This window comes from Mesoplodon mirus (assembly GCF_964341445.2).
Source record: "Mesoplodon mirus genome assembly, chromosome: 19".
Taxonomy (NCBI): domain Eukaryota; kingdom Metazoa; phylum Chordata; class Mammalia; order Artiodactyla; family Ziphiidae; genus Mesoplodon; species Mesoplodon mirus.
The window spans coordinates 17,758,449-17,775,617 of NC_138995.1; the positions used below are offsets into that span (position 1 = coordinate 17,758,449).

General features: G+C 41.9%; 1 protein-coding gene across 1 annotated transcript in view; it reads right to left on the reverse strand.

Moving 5' to 3' along the window:
• The window catches only part of NIP7 (nucleolar pre-rRNA processing protein NIP7), a 106,171-nt gene that overhangs the window by 54,572 nt on the left and 34,430 nt on the right, over positions 1-17,169 (reverse strand). The gene's annotated exons all lie outside the window — the stretch shown is intronic.

Here is a 17,169-nt window from a genome sequence, read left to right on the forward strand (position 1 = left end):
ATAAAATCGAATGTTGACATTTTAGTGCAGGTCAGTGAATCTCGAAAATAGCAAACACTCGTGTAAACTGCCACACAAATCAAGATATAAGTGTTTGCATCTCTTCGCAAATTTGCCTAGTACCCCTTTCCAGTCAATGCCCCCACGACCCTGGGCAGCCGCTGTTCTGATTTCTGTCACCTAGATTTGTCTCGTTTGATTTTGCAATCACAGAGGGTGTACGTCTGTCTTTCTATGTTGTGTTTTTGAGATGCATCTGTTGTTCCAACCGTGCCAACCTGGGTGGTGGTTTTCTGTTGGATTTGCAGGAATAAGTGGAAGTGGTAAATTCAGGCCTAACCAGAGCAATTTCATTAATGACCGATTTCCTTAGAACAGGCTTACATCGACTGCCAGGCACCACAGTACCACAGTAACACTATTTAGACATGGCAAGGTGCTTTTGATTAAAAAGAAGTCGGCAAAATGTACCTCATAGCTTGCCCTTTGACCCAGCTCTTCTGCATTTAAGAGTTTCTCTTACAGATAGATATACTCACACATGTGTGACATGATGTTTGTACAAGGACATGAATGTCAGGACTATTTTTCAGAGCCAAGGATTAGAAACAAACTAATGTCCATCAGAAGGAATCTGATTCAATAAATCATAATGAATCCAGACAATGGAACACTATCCAGTCATGAAAATAAGTAAGGAGGTTCCCTATGCACTGAAATGAGATGATCTCCAAAGGGAAAAAAGCAAGAAGTGGAACAGTGTGTGTTCATTCACTTATTCAACAAATATTTATGGAGAAACTATCAATACAATATGCCAGGCACCACTCTACACGCTGAGAATATAACATTATACCACATAAAATCCCTCCCCTCGTGCAGCGTCCATTCTAGTGGCAAGAGTAGAAGAAAAAAACACAAATGAAAATTATATTTGTATGGTGTGTTATCATTAATATAAAATAAAAGAATAAAAGGGGAAAGAAAACATAAATATGTTATTTTATTTTATTTTATTTTTTTGTCTGTGCCTCAAGGCTTGGGGGATCTTAGTTCCTCGACCAGGGATTGAACCTGAGCCCTGGCAGTGAGAGCGTCGAGTCCTAACCACTGGACCACCAGGGGATTCCCAGTGTGTTCTTTTAAACATGCATAAAGGGCTTCCCTGGTGGCGCAGTGGTTGAGAGTCCGCCTGCTGATGAAGGTGACACGTGTTCGTGCCCCGGTCCAGGAAGATCCCACATGCCGCAGAGCGGCTGGGCCCGTGAGCCATGGCCGCTGAGCCTGCGCTCCGCAATGGGAGAGGCCACAACAGTGAGAGGCCCGGGTACCGCAAAAAAAAAAAAAAAAAAAAAAAAAAAAAAAAAAAAAAAGCATAAAGTCTCTACTTTGGAGAAGATACTCCAGAAACTGGTAGCACTGGGGAAGGGAACTGGGAAGGAAGCTGGGGGACATGGACAGAGGAACAAATGTCACTTTATGCTCTTTGTATCTTCTGAATTTTAAAATTTTGAATATGTTACTTAGCCCAGAATTAATGGGTTAGGTATTAATAATAATTATTATTATTAATATAACCCATAATTATAGCTCAGGATATAATTACATTTTTTTTAAAGTTGGAAGAAGTATTTGGCAGTATTTCCAAGCACCTGGGCCCTCAAGTTGTGGGAAACGCCCTACTTTTTTTAATCAGGGCAGGAGGAAAGGGCTAGCTCCTAGCTGTCACTCACTGCAGTCATGAACCGAAGTCATAGCATCACTCTGGGAAGATTAAAGAGGCACCAGGAGGACAGAAGGAAATAAAATCAATCTTGAGTATTTATAAAAGGCTTAAGCAGCTCCTTCCTAAATTTGAATTAATGTCAAGAGGGAATCATCTCAGGAAATGCGAGTTCCTCTCGTCAAACTTTTTGGGACCATCCCATTTGGGAATGAATTGCATAGAGCCAAGTTCTTTCACAGGGAACATCTGTGTGTAGGGAAGTGGAGGGATGGGGAGAATAATAAAAAGACCATCTGACACTGAACTTGGACACCTCTTATCTTTTTTCTCAGCTTCCCTTGGGTTGTATGGGAAGGAAGGTCTGTAAAACACTTATGGTTTATCATTTGGGTTTATTCATATAACATGTGAAAGTGGCAATATGGAAGAGGAGCCTGATTGAAATCTGTACTCTTTGTGAATGTTTGTATTCCAGAAGCTTCCCAGAGTTGTTGGATGATGGCTCTATGATTACTGTCTCCTTGTGGCCTCTAGTCAACCAAAGTGGAAAAAAAAAGTTTGGCTTTGAATAACAGGTCTATAATTATTTATCTTGTCTCACAATAAATTACCCCTTTAAAATCCTACCATTATTTTTCTTATATTTTTATTAACTTTTAATTACTAGTTAATATAGGAATACATTCTTCTTTTTTTGAAAAAAATTAGAGTGTTGCAGATAAAGTTTTGGTTGTCTTTAATCATTTCCTACAATGCTAATTTAATTGGTCTGGAGTGTGGCTGCCAAGTAGTTTCTTTCTTATAATGATTCTAATACACAGCAAAATATGAGAACCACTTGACTAACTGATACAGGACCCCAATATTTTTGGAACTCAATACCTAGATGTTATGGGAAATATGTATATGTTTTGTTTTTGTTTTTGTTTTTGTTTTTTCACGGTACGCGGGCCTCTCACTGCTGTGGCCTCTCCCGTTGCAAAGCACAGGCTCCGGACATGCAGGCTCAGCGGCCATGGGGCCCAGCCGCTCCGCGGCATGTGGGATCCTCCCGGACCGGGGCACGAACCCGTGTCCCCTGCATCGGCAGGCGGACTCTCAACCACTGCGCCACCAGGGAAGCCCTGTATATGTATTTTTAATACAATAAATGACTTTCTTTCTCTAAGTGAAAGCTGAGATTTGCCTTTCAACACAGATTGCGTTTTAGCAAAAGCACTGCCATAAACGTTTGGGTTTTGCGAATAAAAAGCCAATTTGCAATCCTGGAATGGAGTTTGGGGACAATGAGACCCTAAACTTGCGTCAAAGTTGTCATTGTTGCGGGCATGTTGAACCTCTGTAGATTATCAAGATGTGGCCTGAGAGTGGGGATTGAGGAAGAACTGATGAAGAAGTTTCTTGGCTAGAGACAGAGAAGGCTGTCAAGACCCTCTGGAAGGTAAGGCTGAGACACTCGAGGACTATGCTGTCCAACACAGTAGTCACCAACTTCATATGTTATTTATTTTTTAATATAAGTGAATTAAACTTAAATCAAATTAAAAATTCAGTTCCTCAGTCATAGTAGCCACACTTCAAGGGCTCAATAGCCACATATAACCAGTGGCTACGATATTGGGTGCAAGTATAGAACATTTCCATCATCAAAGAAAGCTCTTTGGGACAGTTCTACTGTAGAAATCATTTTACGTGGTCTTATCCAGTTGCTAGTTTAAAATTTCCTTCCTGGGGCTTCCCTGGCGGCACAGTGGTTGAGAATCCGCCTGCCAATGCAGGGGACACGGGTTTGATCCCTGGTCCAGGAAGATCCCACATGCCGCGGAGCAACTAAGCCCGTGCACCACAACTACTGAGCTTGTGCTCTAGAGCCCTTGAGCCACAACTACTGAGCCTGTGTGCTGCAACTACTGAAGCCCGCGTGCCTAGAGCCCGTGCTCCACAATGAGAAGCCACCACAATGAGAAGCCCGCGCACCGCAACGAAGAGTAGCCACCGCTCGCCACAACTAGAGAAAGCCGGCGCGCAGTAGCGAAGACCCAACACAGCCAAAAATAGATAAAATAAATAAATTTATAAAAAAATAAAATAAAATAAAATTTCCTTCCTGAAATGTAATTACTTGCTCTTATTACCAAGCCTTCAACACAGTATTTAAATAATAGTAACAGCTAACATTTATTGAGCACCTGCATAACGGTCAGTTTTCTTGGTCGCAGACAAAAGGTTCCACTCTTGCTAATTTAAGCACAAAGGGATTTATTAAAGGGTATGGCTAGCTCACAGAATCAGTAAGAAAGTTAAGAAATAGACTCTAGGCTAAACATCCAGGAATGACTCCTAAAATTATACTGCAGAACTCGTTGACAAGCAAGCCACAGCCTCTGTCATCATCCAAAAGCTTCAGAACTGCTAAGCTGCCACCACAGCTGATGTTTCTAGGATCACATTGCCTTTGCCATGATCGGCCTCAGCAAAATGGATGCTTCACACCTGCCTGTCCCTCCACATAGCTCATAGCTCTAAAGTCTCACACAAATGGAATCTAAGTCATAAACAGAACCAGAGCCGCAAGGGAGTTTGAGAAATGTTGTCGTGTTTATCTCTCCAGCCTCTGCAGTTCGGGAAGTGAGCTAGGACGGGGCTGGAATGGATTTGGAGCAAACCAAAGTATCTGCCATGACCTGTTGTATGCCAAGTCCCATGAACATGCCCGATTGCATTTCTTTCTTACAAGAATTCAGGGAAGAAGGGCCTATAAATCAACCCTCCTTGACAGAGGAGGACACTACAGGAAATGGTGGGGCACACGTATGGTCTTAGGTGTACTTGGGGAAGTGAGAAGAGGGCCCTCTGTCCACTCTGGGAGAGAAGGAAGGTGGAGCAGGGAGGGGACAGCTGCCTGGAGAAGCCAGGATGGAAGACGACTTCACAGGAGAATAAAGCAGCAGTCCCAAGGTGACAAAGGACAGCCAGAATGAATCTGAGAACTCACGAGTGGTGCTGCTGTACAAATTCATGCCAGATTCCGGAGGCCCTGCCCTCTCCACAAATCCATGCTGCCTCTGGTGGAAAGAACCAGAACTTACACACGCAACAAAGACACAAGAACACTTGCCTGGCTACATCCCAACAACCCCAGTTGCACCTGTGGCACGGAACAGGACTGCAAAAGTAAAGAACTCAGCAGGAAAGGCTTCCAGGAGGAGGTGAGTTTTTAGTGGGTTTGAGAGGAGAGGTCTTAGCGTATGCATGGCTGTCAAGAGGCAGAGGGTTTCAGATGAAAGAACTCGTCTGTCCTCATGCCAAGACTCATGCCAAGGCTGAAAGGGGCAGCCACTGTAGCATATCAAAGCAGTGTCCTTGACTCAGGATGAAGGAGGTGAGTCAGTGTTTGGGAGAAAACAGTAAATAAATGGGCTGGGAAGGGAACTGATTGCAGGATAAAATCATGTGAAACCTTTCCTCTGATTACAATTATATTCAAACATTAGTAAAGTATGTATCAAAAATCAATTTGGAACAGAATAAAAATCTCGGGAGTGGGTCCTAGACATCTTCTAACAACCACTCGGGGATGATTCTCCCGATTTGCCTGTCCTGAGGGCTGTTCCCAGTCTCAGCTCTCCTCCCCTGTGATGTAGCTCAAGCTTTTGGTGTATAGGGGCTGGGGCCCCTTTGCCACATCATTCCTTCCTGGAGACATCCTAGTAGGATCAAAAGGTACCTAAGCCAGGGAAAATAAACCTCAAGGAAATGGGACTCTTGGAGCTGGGAAATTCAGAAGAATTTGAGAAAGGGGCATCAACACCCCAGAAACGTGGTGGCATGCATGATTCTTATTTTGCTTAAGCTTTATCAAACAATATATTTTAACAAGTCTTTCCATCTGCCAGGTTCAATGTTAAGCAATTTAATAATACATTATAAATAAATAAATTCTTTTTCAGTTAAAAAAAATAATAACAATACATTACATCATTTAACCCTCAGAGCAATGACCTAGGCTAAAGGCTATCCCCATTTTACAGATGAGAAAAATGAGGCTTAGAGGTCCCACAGCTAAGAACTGGACTCCACAGCCCACTGATTTAACCATCCTGCTTTGCTGCCTTGATTTCTTCTTCCTTATTTGTGTTTTCCTATTATTTTTCACATGTTATGTTTGTATACTTGTCAGCTCCAAAAACTAGAAGTTTCTTAAAGTGCAATGATCAAGTCTAATTCATCTTTTGACACCCTTACCCCCAGCACCTGACGGAGACTAGCCAGCACATAGTAAGTGCTTAATATACATGAGCTGGACAGAGCTTTGTGACACAATAATCATTCACCTTGTATACTTAAACCCAACAATTCTTGCAGATATTCAGTTTCCAGCTAGCAAGTAGATGAAGTGAATCCTTTCATTAATATAGGACCATGGTCAAGTGTGAGGGTCTCGGAGCCCAATAGTTACAGGTTTGAATCCTGCCTCAGCCACTTCTTAAGGGTGTAATCTTAGGCAAATGTTAAAAGAAAAAATAAATAAAATTTACAATTTATTAAGGGTTATCCATTAAAAAAAAGCACTGCTGTTGGGGCATGAAAAATAGCTGAGAAAGTTTATGATTCAAATGCTTAAATATATATATTAAATATGTATTTTACAAAAGTGGTAGATGTGTTGTTTCCCAGAAGAGTTCAGTGTCTTGCTAGCAGGCCTGCTGATCCTCTCAGGCCCCTCCTATTGAGAAAGACCCAGCAGCAAGAACAGGGACTAGTGGTTAAATGTTAACTTGTGTTTATTTCTCTACAACTGCCTGCTGTTTAATTTGGCCAACCCAGTGAAGATTCTTTCGTAAGCCTGTGTGTAATTTCTAAACACCAGACCTTCGACCTTTACACACATGCTAAACATTTATAGAGTGGAGAGTTCTCCTTTTTCTCCATCAGTGGAGTGAATAAATACCAACATCCTCCCTTCCCCCCCAAAAAAGTATTCTTTGATCTACACTACAGATAAACCGGTAATAATTCATCCTGATCAGCTAAGGGCTGTAAAGCAGATTCTTTGATAAGCCAATTAATTTCAGAGGGCACTGGGGCTTGTTTCTTCCTGATGCTGATTTAGATTCTTAAAGTCATAGAACTTTAGAGCTGGAAAGAGATCTTTTAAATTAGCTCGTCAAACTGACAGTTAAAATCTGTTAAAACCAGATGAGAAAACTGTAAGCTGCAGAGAGGGAAAAGGCAGTGTAGACGCATGCACAGATGTTAAAGAAGAAAGAGCCATATAGGGATTGCTTTGTCATAACAATTTCTACAGCATTTTAAGTTTTCTGTGGTATTGCTTTTTGTTTTCCTTTATAATCTGGTGATGCAATTATAGTGTTTGAGCCTGGCATTGGAAATCCGTGGACACTGATGCTGTTTTGCGCTGACGTCAGAAATATTTGAGAATCACTGCTGCCCCCTGCTGGAAATTTAAAATCTCCAGGTTATGTGGACTTCCTCTGAGTCAAAAAAATTAGAAAAGTAATGTTTCCTTAGGTTAAAAAGTTTAAAAAGCATGAAAGAGTATAAAGAGAAATATGAACTCTGCCTCCTTTCAATCATATTTCCCAGTGATAACTGTCGTTAACAATTTTTTGGGAATATTCTTCCATATTTTTTCTACTTATGTGTATTTGTATATATCTATGCATAAGTATATATATTTTACACACAAATAGGACAATACTATATGCACTGTTTTGTAACATGCTTTTATCTTTTTTCCTTAATTTATTTTACTGATTTTCAAGAGGTAGTACATTCAAACTAATCCAACGTTATTTCAATTATACCTCATTTTATTTATTTTTATTTATTTATTTATTGCTGCGTTGGGTCTGTTGCTGCGTGCGGGCTTTCTCTTTGTTGCAGCGCGCAGACTTCTCATTACAATGTCTTCTCTTGTGCCTGAGCACAGGCTCTAGGCATGCGGGCTTCAGTAGTTGTGGCACGTGGGCTCAGTAGTTGTGGCTCATGGGCTCTAGAGCACAGGCTCAGTAGTTGTGGCGCACCGGCTTAGTTGCTCTGCGGCATGTGGGATCTTCCCAGACCAGGGCTCAAACCCATGTCCCCTGCATTGGCAGGCGGATTCTTAACCACTGAGCCACCAGGGAAGTCCTCTCATTAAAAAAAAAAAAAAAAAAAGACATATATCTTGAACATCTTCTCAAAGCAGTATATATTGACCAACCTTGTTTCTTTCAATGGCAGAATAATATTTCATTGCTTGGGTGTATCATAAATTATTCATTCAGTCCTCCTTTGATGGAATAAAATGTAAATCTCTATAAAAGTAAGGACTTTTATTTTCTTGTTGCTGTTACTGCTGTCTCTTGTAATGAGAATAATGCTCAATAAAATTTGTTTAATGAATGAATGGACATTCTCCTAGTTTCAAGTATTTTTCTGTTTCAAAAATGCTGCCCCGAGCCAGCAAGCCGCAACTAAAGAGCCCGCTGGCTGCAACTAAGGAGCACAAGTGCTGCAAATAAGGAGCCCACCTGCCGCAACTAAGACCTGGCGCAACCACACACACAAAAAAATGCTGCCCCAAATAACTTTGTGTCTATATTTTGGGGCATAGGATAAAATCTAGGAAGAAATGTAGGTTCAAAGGCATGTAAATTTTAAATTTTGATAGATGGTCAAATTGGTACTTTTAATGAAGAATGGGTCCAGAGGTTTAATAATCCTATCATTCCCATCCCTGATTGGGCATCAAAACCAGAATCTCCCAGAGAATTTACTTTAAAATAACTCCTTTCTGTACATTCCTTCTCTGTTCTAATTCATTAGCTGGGGGAGGGAATCTGTATATTTAACAGCCCTCCCCTCCCCACCGTGATTCCAATGCACACTCAGGACTGGGGACAGCACATTACCTACCCACTTCTTGCTACACTGCAGCAGATGGAAATGTGCTCCTCTATCCTAATCTTAATATGGTTACTCATTTGTTATTCACCTGATGCTTATCGAGTGTCTACTGTGTGCAAGACCCTATGCTTTCTCTCCCAGAGGTAAGACTGTACAGGGGATGTGGTATGGATTTCACCACTCCCGTGGGTGGTAGCGCTGGGGGTGAGCGGGTGAGTTCGTTGGCAGTATGTGTGTTGGCCATTGGCTGGGGTTTGGGGAGGGAGCAGTGTGTGGGTGAAACTCAGGAATCCTGCAGCACTACAGTGGCAGGAATTTTTAAAAGGTCCAGCCCTGTCCTGGGTGACATGTCTGTGTCTAACAAACATGGAGCCAGCCCAATTCTAGGTCTTCTTAGGCAATTGCTACTGGGGGTCCCCACAAGCAACGCATGAGGCAGGGCACAGTGCCTTCCCTCTGGGCCCTTCTAAGCCAGATAAAATATAATGCAGATGAAACACACATGGGAAATGCGCCATGGACAGCCAACAGATTGTGGTCATGAAAAAGGATGACAGATTCCACCGTCATTCGCGACCCACCCAAATGTCACATCCTCTGGCAGTTCCTGACACAAGCAGGTGTGGTTTCCATGTACTCCATAGCACTTGAAATATAACAACAGAAGGAAAAAGGAAAAAAAACCCAAACAAACCTGCTACTACTGCTACCTGAGGCTTATTATGTCAAAACTTCTAGCTGTTTTACTGGGCGACCCCATTATATTCTCCCAATAGTGCAGGGAACTCAGGGAAGTTAACTGACTAGATAAAGGCCACACAATTTGTTTAATAGAGTGGTCTTCATAATTTTTCTGCTTGCACATGCCATCAAATGATTTTGAAAAATGGTGTATCCCTAGAAACAGACACAGTTCTATGGCCATGTAATTTATAACAAAGGAGGCACCATAGAGAGTAGGAAAAGATCTTTTTAAAAAATGGTGCTGGGGGCTTCCCTGGTGGCGCAGTGGTTGAGAGTCTGCCTGCCGATGCAGGGGAAACGGGTTCGCGCCCCAGTCTGGGAGGATCCCACATGCCGCGGAGCGGCTGGGCGCATGAGCCATGGCCGCTGAGCCTGCGCGTCTGGAGCCTGTGCTCCGCAACGGGAGAGGCCGCAACGGTGAGAGGCCCGCGTACCGCAAAAAACAAACAAACAAACAAACAAAGAAAAAATGGTGCTGGGATCCCTGTATACCTATTGGGAAAAAAAATGAAATTGGACCTTACTTCACGCCATACACAAATATCAAATCCAGGTGGATAAAGACTTAAATGTGAAAGGCAAAAATCTACAGCTTTTTAGAAAATAGCATATATCTTCATGACTTATGAAGGAAAGGATTTCTTCAACAAACCACTGACGGCGTTCATGTTATAGGAAAAGAATGATGAATCCAGTTACACTAAAATTACACAGTCGTTCTTAAGTATACTACATAAAAAGTATAATAGGGCTTCCCTGGTGGCGCAGTGGTTAAGAATCCGCCTGCCAATGCAGAGCACACGGGTTCAAGCCCTGGTCCAGGACGATCCCACGTGCCGCGGAGCAACTAAGCCCGTGCGGCACAACTACTGAGCCTGCGCTCTAGAGCCCGTGAGCCACAACTACTGAGCCCACGTGCCACAACTACTGAAGTCCTCACTCCTAGAGCCCGTGCTCCACAACAAGAGAAGCCACCTCAATGAGAAGCCTGCGCACCGCAACAAAGAGTAGCCCCCGTGCGCCGCAACTAGAGAGAAGCCCGCATACAGCAACGAAGACCCAACACAGCCAAAAATAAAAATATAATAAAAATAATAAAAAAAGAGTATAACATAAACCATAGAGTGAGAGAAAAGATTTGCAACAAATATAACAATATGCTCAACAGACGGCTGCAATATTAGGCTTAGGCAGCAGTGTTAAATGGAACTGCTTTGGAAAGCAGCTTGGCATTCTTTGAATGTATATTATATTTTACAAGAAAAAAAAGAAAAAGAAAAGAAACTACTGCCTAAGAATATGTATCTCCTTGCACATTTTAAAGTTGACATCTAACAGTTTTTCATCTTATTTACTTTTTTTTTTTTAACTTGTTACAAGAATGCCCATAGGGCTTCCCTGGTGGCGCAGTGGTTGAGAGTCCGCCTGCCGATGCAGGGGACGCGGGTTCGTGCCCTGGTCCAGGAAGATCCCACATGCCGCGGAGCGGCTAGGCCCGTGAGCCATGGCCACTGAGCCTGCGCGTCCGGAGCCTGTGCTCCGCAATGGGAGAGGCCACGACAGTGAGAGGCCCGTGTACTGCAAAAAAAAAAAAAAAAAAAAAAAAAAAAGATATGGACAGGGACTTCCCTTGTGGTGCACTGGTTAAGAATCTGTCTGCCAGTGCAGGGGACAGGGGTTCAAGCCCTGGTCCCAGAAGATCCCACATGCCGTGGAGCAACTAAGTCTGCACGCCACAACTACTGAGCCTGCACTCTAGAGCCCGTAAGCCACAACTACTGAGCCCGCGTGCCACAACTACTGAAGCCCGCGCGCCTAGAGCCCGTGCTCCACAGAAGCCACCGCAATGAGAAGCCCGCACACCACAACAAAGAGTAGCCCCCACTTACTGCAACTAGAGAAAGCCTGCGTGCAGCAACTAAGACCCAATGCAGCCAAAAATAAATAAACAGATAGATAAATAAATAAAAAGATATGGACAAGCCCTTATTGAACAGTCATTTGGTTTTCTGTTGTTGTTGTTTTGCTGTTTTGGGGGGGGGTTGGCCTTGCCGTGAGGCATGCAGGATCCTAGTTCCTGGACCAGGGACCGTATCCATGCCCCCACACTGTAGCACAGAGTCCTAACCCCTGGACTGCCAGGAAATTCCCCTTTTCTTTCCAGGTGTTTTTTTCCCCATACATTTTAAATCATTCTTTTTCTCCTTGAAATCCATGTCTCCCACCAAATACTACTCTGATGTAATATATTTTTATGTTTGAAAGTCCCTTATTCATCACCTTATTATTCTGCAACAATGTACAACTTAACCTTAAAAAATATATTATGCCCACAAGGCTCTAAATATCAACAATTTTCTTTGGGTTTAAGTTAGCATTATGATTATTAGTTATACATTAATAATATTGATCAAAGCAGCATAAAATTATTCCCACTGAAAATTCATCTCTTAATGAAATGAATAAGAGAGTAGTTAATGGGATCTTAGTTAGTCTTTTGAATTATGCCTTTATTTACATCTGAACTCGGATTCTAAGCTAATAACATACATCACGGTAAAATTTAGATGGTAGTGCCTTATCTTTTGCAAAGTGAGAGAAAGATGATTGGGACAGGGAAACACTCAGGATCTCTGACCTTGGTGTGTTCTCAGATAGATTAGTTTTAAGAATGAGAATACATGAAGGCTGATTCCTCTTGAAAAGGCTTCATGCCCAGGGATACATGTAATTCCAGTTTGAAGACCTCCAGTTTAGAATGCGATGGAGATGGAATTCTAACCCAGGTATGTCTGACTCCCAGCCTAGATTCTTTCAACCTGCCCCATACAATCATAATTTATTCCTTATCACTTTGGCTTGAAAAACCATTTCAGATGAATTTATTTGCAGGGCATGGGGTGGTGGTGGGACTATAGAAATAATACATAACCATTGCTCAGAATTACAATATAGTGTCATTATTTTTACATGTTGGTCCCCCCATCCAGACCTTGAAGGCAAGATTAGTGTTTTATCTATAGAGTTGTATCCCTAGAACCTACAGAGCTTCTACTCACAAAATAGGACCTCAGTAAACATAGAGCAAATGCCCATGAAGAACAAGACCATTTTCGAGTTTCTGACCTGCATGGATAAGGGACCCAGATTTGAAGAGGTGAAGCCAACGAGTAGCTTGGCTTTGCAGTTTAAACTTCCCATTGTTTCCAACAGTTCCTTCCTCCATTCCTGGTTACAGAGAGTGTTTTCCCAAGCTAACATCCAATGCTTGGTGCCCTTGGCTTCAAGACAATTCCCTTGCTTAGCCTCCCAACTAGACTGCCTCTAATCCCACCTCAATGCCCCCCTCTATTGAATTTCTGTCCCTCTCACTGCTGACCACAGAGAACTTTGACCTGGGGGCGTTGGCAGGGACTAGCCAGGTGTGTGCTTGACACAAACGTCCCATGTGCTGAATCAAAAGGCCTGAAGAACTCCAGTCCACGCTGGGCTTCATTCCCTCTTGCTGTTCTCCAGCCCACAGAAGCCAGAACAGTATTTTGCAGACCTTTAGCACTCACATGTCACCTTCACAATATTTGATACCTCCACAGGCCACCTGTACTCACATCACATTTTCTTTATATTACTCATTTTTTTAAACCTAAATACCTACTCAAGCTTTGTCCTGAGTAATAATATCCAACAGTAACAGGCTTGATTGATATATACATATTTCAAGTGCATGTTTTCAAAAATTCATCATTATTAATATTTTTAATGTTGGTGCACCATGCAAGACAATCTCATGTAACATATGACAGAAAATGCTGTCCTAGACAGGAAGTTAGACTCTGGAGCTCTCTTGAGCTTCTTCTATGAGTCAGGCACCATACTAAGGCTTCATAAAGATAACATTATTGGAGATCTTTTCCCCCTACTCATTGTAGAAAATTAGGAAAACATAGAAAAGTCTAAGGAAGAAAAACTTGAAATCTCTTGTCATTCTATCTTGGTTAATAGCAAACATATCTGGATCTAAAATCTGACTCAAACATACCCATTATGATATCTTAGACAAGTCACTTAACCTCCTGGAGTCTCAGTTTATTCATCTTTAACACTGGTAAAATGAGACCTCTTTTATAGGATTTTGGTGAAAATTAAATGAAATGACAGATGTAAGGCACCCTAGCATAGTAAGTGATAAATAGTAAATGTGCAAAAAAATTTTTATATGATTATTATTTCCATAAATTTGTTGTCACATTATATGTTTCTATCTTCTTCTCTTCTTATTATATCTTGAGCATGAAATAACCTTTGGGTCTATAATTATTTATTTATTTTATGGGGGGCATAACTTTTATTACCGAATAAAATTCCTTACTATGAATGACTTAGTTAATAATTTTATTATCAGATTGTTTCAGTTCTAATTTTTTGTACATAATAAGTAATCCTGTGATGAAAAATCCTTGTACTTAAATCTGGGTGCTCATTTATGATTTTTCCATAGGATAAGTTTCTAAAAAACGGAATTTTTATAGCTCTTGCTTTTCTTTTCTTTTTTCTGAGTTGGTCTCCGGAAAAGTTGTACTGATTTACCTTCTCACCAGCACTGGCTGAAAGTGCCTGTTTCACAGCACCCTCCCTGACACTGGGTATTAATTATTTGTTAGAACCTTACTGATTTAACTGGAATATATCAGGAATTGTTTAGAGGCCTTATTTCAACTTCACCACAACCCTCTGAAGGGTCCATTTGGTAGCCTCTTGTCCTTGATTGGGAAAACAAGGCTTCCAGAGGTTAAATTCTTACCCAAGCCAGTACAGGTATACATCGTTTTATTGTGGGTCACAGATATTGTGTTTTTGGCAAATTGAAGGTTTGTGGCAACCCTATGTGGAGCAAGGTTACAGCCACCATTTTCCCAAGAGCATTTGCTCACTTTGTTTCTCTGTGTCACATTTTGGTAATTCTTGCAATATTTCAAAATTTTTTATTAGCATTATATTTGTTATGGTGATCTTTGATGCTACTATTGCAGAGATTATGACTCACTGAAGGCTCAGATGACAGCATTTTTTAGCAATAAAGTACAATTAAAAGGGACTTCCCTGGTGGCGCAGTGGTTAAGAATCCACCTGCCACTTCAGGGGACACAGGTTCGAGCCCTGGTCCGGGAAGATCCCACATACCGCAGAGCAACTAAGCCCGTGTGCCACAGCTACTGAGCCTGTGTTCTAGAGCCCTTGAGCCACAGTTACTAAGCCCACATGCACAACTACTGAAGCCCGCGTGCCTAGAGTCTGTGCTCCGCAACAAGAGAAGCCACCGCAATGAGAAGCCGGCACATCGCAACGAAGAGTAGACCCCGCTCTCCGCAACTAGAGGAAGCCCACGCGCAGCAACGAACACCCAACGCAGCCATAAATAAATAAATAAATAAATAAATTTAATTAAAGAAAAAAAAGAATTCATTTTTAAAAAGTACTATTAAACTAAGGTTTTTTTGGTGCATAATGCTATCGCACACTTAATAGATTACAGTATAGTGTAGACATAACTTTTATATGCGCTGGGAAACCAAAAAATTCGTGTGACTCACTTCACTGCGGTAGTCTGGAACCAAACCTGCAATATCTCTGAGGTACTCCTGTTAAGTTGTTGGGCCAGGATAAGCCTATTTGGTCCTTAACATGCTGACTGTGGCTTTTCCCCGATACCACACTGCCTCCTGCTGGTGCCCATGGAGAGGGCATGAAGCCCTGAAATTCGTCAAATCAGATTCCTTAGATGAGAGTTAGGTATTTGTGATAAGGAAGAGAGGGATGTTGGGACAACCATATAATGGTGGGACTTTGAAAAACGGGGAGAAAACTCATCAAGCTTTTCACTTAATATCTATGCAATTTATGTGAGTTATACCTTAACTTAAAAAAAAAAGAAAAATGAGAAGATTTTTGATAGAGAAGAGGAGGAAAGACTTTTTAGGCAGGCAATGGGTGAGTTAATAAAAATAGCTCACACTTACTGAGTCCTCACAACAAGCCAAGCCCTTCACTAAGGGCACTGGAAATAGTAATTCATTTAATTTTCATACAATCACCATGAGGTACCTCTATTATTTGCACTTGACAGATGAGGAAACAGGGGCCCAGATATGGTTAAGTAAGTAACTCCCTCAAAGTTACACGTCTAGCAAAATGGAACAGTCAGGATCTGAGGCAGGTAATTTGGCTCCTGGTTAAGGCAGGCAGACTGGGATCACAAAGTAGCCACACTCACCAAAGATCTGTCAAACTGAGAGGCCTCTTCCCCTATTCTGGAATGTTCACCATACAAAGATTTTGTCAGATCAGGATACTGTACAGATTAAGGTCCGTGTCTAATTCAATCAAGGATCCATCATGTCATTTCACATCCTCACTGATGCTGCCACTTGCCCTCCTGAGTTGTCCTTTAGTGACCCCAAACTTGATCCGATTCTAGTCCAGTGGGGTTGGTAGAACAGCTTTTGAAGCTAGACCAGTTACTGGGCCTCCCATGGAGGGGGCACACCCACCCACCAGAAATGGGATTTCTCTATTTAGTCCAGATACTGGGTGGTGAATTCCAAGAGCATCAGAGATACCAATAGTTGGCTTACATCCTATGTCCCTACTTCCTTCCTACACCACTCCAGGCCTATCCAGTCCTTTGGAAATGCCCCTTACTCACCCACTCTTCTGCCTGTGGAAGATATGGTAGATGTGGAAGATAGTGATACACACAGTGAAGAAGTGGGGAACAGGCTCTCCAAGGTCAGTGTGGCAAATCCATCACAGAACTGCAAAGAAGTAAGGCTCAGGAACATGTCCAGTAAGGTGGAGGATGGAAGTGGATTTGGAACTGGGGATGGACAAGAACAGACTTGAAAAGGAGAAAAGGACCTCTCCAGGTCTATCTACAAGGATAGAAAGGGAGAAAAGAACTCAGGGAAAGTATCCTGTGCAGTCATAAGATTATGTAGGCAGCTGTTCTGTATCTAGAAAATCATGACACAAACACGTAAGAAATGGGAGGCAGCTGTCAGAATGTTCCTATTTGAGTAAATGTAGTTTGTTGGTGGACATGAAATTAAATTTCAGTAAATATAATTTGCTGGTGGTACGGTTTTTCATGTATCAAAATCCTTACTCACGTGCCTACTCAATTCCATCCAACCTCAAGAAGTGTGACAGGCCCTGGGCTAGGTTCTGGGATGCAGGGTAAAAAACAAAACAGAGTACCAGCCCCCAAAGGAGCTAACTGTGAAGAACGTATTTCAGGAAGGGTGAAGTAGGAGGTGCTAAGGAGGGAGCAGCAAGGGGATTTAACCTAATCCAGAAAGTCAAGAAAGGGTGAAATGTCTTTTAAGTGAGGCTTGAAGAACAGGAAGGATTTAGTTAGGCTGGAATGGACAAGATGAAGGCTCTGGGCAAATTGAGTAATAGGTGAAAAGGAAATGATAGAAGTTGTATACACACACACACACAAAACGTGAGCCCAAAATGAGGTTGGCAAGTAGGTAAATTCTTCAAGCTTTAGAAGTCATTTTAAGGAGTCTGCACCATGTTCAAAAGTAAAAGGGAAGAGTGATGAGTGAATGTTCTGATCCGTGTTCTACTGTGTATTCTTCGACTCAGTAATTCTACTTTAAGGAAATTATCCTAAGGAAAAAATTATGAATTTCTGCAACGATACAGTTAAAAGGATGTTTCTAATATTGAGACTGTCTAGAATTGCAAAATTTTGAAATAACCTAAACGTCTTACAGTAGTGG